This window comes from Octopus bimaculoides, chromosome 4 (genome assembly GCF_001194135.2).
Source record: "Octopus bimaculoides isolate UCB-OBI-ISO-001 chromosome 4, ASM119413v2, whole genome shotgun sequence".
Classification (NCBI taxonomy): domain Eukaryota; kingdom Metazoa; phylum Mollusca; class Cephalopoda; order Octopoda; family Octopodidae; genus Octopus; species Octopus bimaculoides.
Window position 1 is genome coordinate 24,022,647 of NC_068984.1, and position 3,699 is coordinate 24,026,345.

Genomic DNA, 3,699 nt, shown 5'->3' on the forward strand with positions numbered 1-3,699 from the left:
TCAGCAAAAAGCCAAAATGTAAAAATGAGCGAGACAAATGAAAATATACGAAATATAAAACGATTACTTACGTACCATGGTTTCACTTGTTAATATTTACGTATGTATATATCTGCAAGATCATCAGCGTAGTCTGTCGCTTACAAAACACAATTTCCAGAACTAGACACAGAACGCTATTTCGTATATTTTCATTTGTCTTGCTCATTTTCACATTTTGGCGTTTTGCTGAAATTTTTCTTGAAAACACGCTCTTCGTGGTAACGGCGATTTGACGTCTATGTTTAGCATATTTGTATGTAATTGCATATATATGTATATATATATATATATGCTCGCGCACATTTAAGATGAAGCCGTAACCCTTTCGATAATTGAACGATAACATTAAGCAAATGATGGCTTTTAAACTCCCAAATATTGATGACAATAAGCGGCTGATAACAGCCATGATTAAATTAAATAGCTTCCATTGTAGAAGTAAGTGTGTGTGTGTGTGTGTGTGTGTGCTTGTGTGTGTGTGTGTGTGCTTGTGTGTGTGTGTGTGTGTGTGTGTGTGTGTGTGTGTGTGTGTGTGTGTGTGTGTGTGTGTGTGTGTGTGTGTGTGTGTGTACTCACACGAGTGAGTCAACAGACGAAAAATGTAGCGCTCAACACAGTTAGACACACATTACTGAAGATTTCGTGTGCGTAAAACATGTCAGTATCATCAGATGTTCAGAGTAAGAGTCTAACATTTAAATAATATTAAGTTAAACTGTTAAACTGTTACATATTTCTTTCAATCGTTTAAATTACTGGACTATGACCATAGTGGAGCACACTCTAGATTGATATACAAAGATATCATGAACATTCTTAAACACGCATGTTCTCGTAGAAATAAGTTTAATCAATTGGGATTTCACCTGCATTAGTCTTTTAGCATTAATGGCAATTCTTGTCAAGGAAGGTAAGGAAAGTAACAATAAAATTTAAATGAATTAAAAATGAATGGGGATATGCTTTGAAGAGTGAGTTTGATTTTTTTTAATGTATATTTGGCAACGTTACAGAAACATGGCCGCCTTGAAAGATCATAGGGAATTGCATAGAAAAGTGTCGAGAAAATAGAGATTTTTGTCATGTTTTTGAGTGTTGATTTGGGTACTCACAACACAACGCTGGGTTTCATTCTCGGTGCGGTTTGTCAGCAGACCACAGCTAGGAATCGTTTTCCAACACAGCCCAGAAATCAATGGTGCTGCTGAAAAAAAGCATCGATTGGATGTAATTTGTCAAGTGCTTTTGTTGTCTTCAAATCTGAGAGTCAGATTCGAGTGTTTGCAACAGAATAAACTCAATTAAAATCTTTCAGTGACCAGAGATGGTGTTATACTGGGAACATGTTAGTACTTCTAAACCTCCAAAAGTAAAACTAATGAAATAAATACACAGCTAATGATGGGTTCCGTTTATTGTGCCTCATCACCATTGGAAGGTAATTTTCATTTCAGAACGATGAAGCTGTTAAAGCCACATATCTAACGAACAGGATTTGTTTACATGCTGAAAGAAAGTTAAAGTAATATCTAAAGAAATAGTGAAGAAACGAGAAAGAGATTGCCAAGAGATTGATGAGATTGCCTCAGCAAAGTTAATATAATGCAGGATGAGAAAAGAAATTTTAAGAATATATTCCCGCGTTGAAAGGTTGTCAGAGAATACGAGGTTGGTCGTGGCTTGTTTTCGAAAGATGAAGCTGTATTGATTACCGTAATATTAAATATTTAAGCTTACATTGTACACTCGTGCACATATACAAACACACATATGCTGGAATGTTCCTCTCAAAACATCTGTAGGCACAACACAAGAGATATAATGAATAAGAACAGAGAATAGAGAGCATGCACAGAAGTAAAAGTCAGATATCTAGCAGATGTTAAAATTCTTCTTCAAGTAACCACAATCGAAAAACGTTTTTCACGCTGCGCTCGGAATTTCTGTCCCCCATTAGCTTTGGTAGGTCCTAAATTTCATGTTGTGTGTCACAGTCAATAACATCAATGTTATCTTTTATTAAATGCGTAAGCCTCCCAAAATCAACATCTTTAGATGTTAACACAATGTAAGAGATAAGAGTAAAAGATAATAACTATGTCGAACTAATGAGAACTCTGCAGATATTTCAATCGTAAAAAGAACTTCTAAGGAAAATGTTTTAATGTGTTTGGTGTTAGATTTAGAATGAAAACGATTTTGGTCAAAATGCATCATGGCTTGATAAAAACGAAGAAGGAACACAATCAACTTTGAAACTTAAAGCTGCATAAAAGGAAAGCCCAAGGGAACGTCCTGAAATTTAGATACCGGTACAAGATGTTGACGTTGTACAGAAAGTCACTTTATGTTTATTTAAGAAAAATATGGAAGACCTGAGCATGAGCAAATTTAGTTACTAAGAATGAAAATACTGATTTGAGAGAGATCGAGGGGCGTGGAGCCGCAAAGCGTGCAGCACCGTCGGCCGAGCGCACTGGTCGTCGGGCGGGTGCCGGCTGGATGAGAATTGTATGTATGCATGTATGTATGTATGTATGTATGTATGTATGTTTGTATGTATGTATGTATGTATGTATGTATGCATGTAATTACATACATACATACATAATACATACATACATACATACAAATGACCATACCATGGTCAACAGTTATCACTGACAACTATTAAGCAACAGTCTTTGAATGCATCACTCAGACAACACAAGTTGTACAGTAATGAAAGAAATGAGTACGATATATGCATACCCAAAAGTGAGAGCAACATCTTCACAGTACTACTATCTCATGCGACCCCAAAGAGGCTGGACTAGGCTACTTAAACAGAAGCTTGAAGAATCATACTTGCAAAATAACAAAACATGGGTACATATCCTGTTAGCTAGAGGATAGTAGCATCATCGACAAGAAGTGTACCTCTCCTGAACCTGTGATAAATACTTTGCATCCCATCTAGAAAAATATACCTTCGCTATCCAAGAACAGAAGATAGATACCTGATAAGCAAGAGAGAAAAAGATACCACTAAACCTCCACGTTGTGATAAAAAATGTCGGCTATGCTATACTAGTGTGGAAGATATCACTCACGTCATCAGCAGCTGCCCAAAATATCTAAGAGATTCTACCTTCTCTTGAGATTTGATATAGATACAATGCTTACCCACAGGAAGAATTGCCCTGATGGATACATCAAATACATGTCAGAACCAGAATGTATTCCCACTTTTAAAAACAAGGAATACTTTTGGAATACTTCAATAAAAGCAGCAATTCGATGCAAACATAACAGATCTATATTGTTCTGTGGGACAAAAGTCATGCGTTATTGTAGAGATCAGCTGTCCAGCGGATGTGAATGTGCCATTAAAACTGCAGAAGAGAAGAGAACATTTATTGCAGAGCTTACGGCTTTTATACTCTGACTACCATTTTTGTCAATGACTTGCCCTAAGTACTTAATTTGAGGCAAAAAGAATTCGCCTTTTTCTTCACACAAAGTGAACCCCCACTCCTCAATTTTATTGAACAAAGCTTTTATATACTCCACTTGCTCTTCACGCGAATTACTCTTAATCAATATGTCGTCCAAATAAGCGATTGAAAATTTACAGTCAGATAACACAACATCCATGATTTGCTGAAATATTGCTGG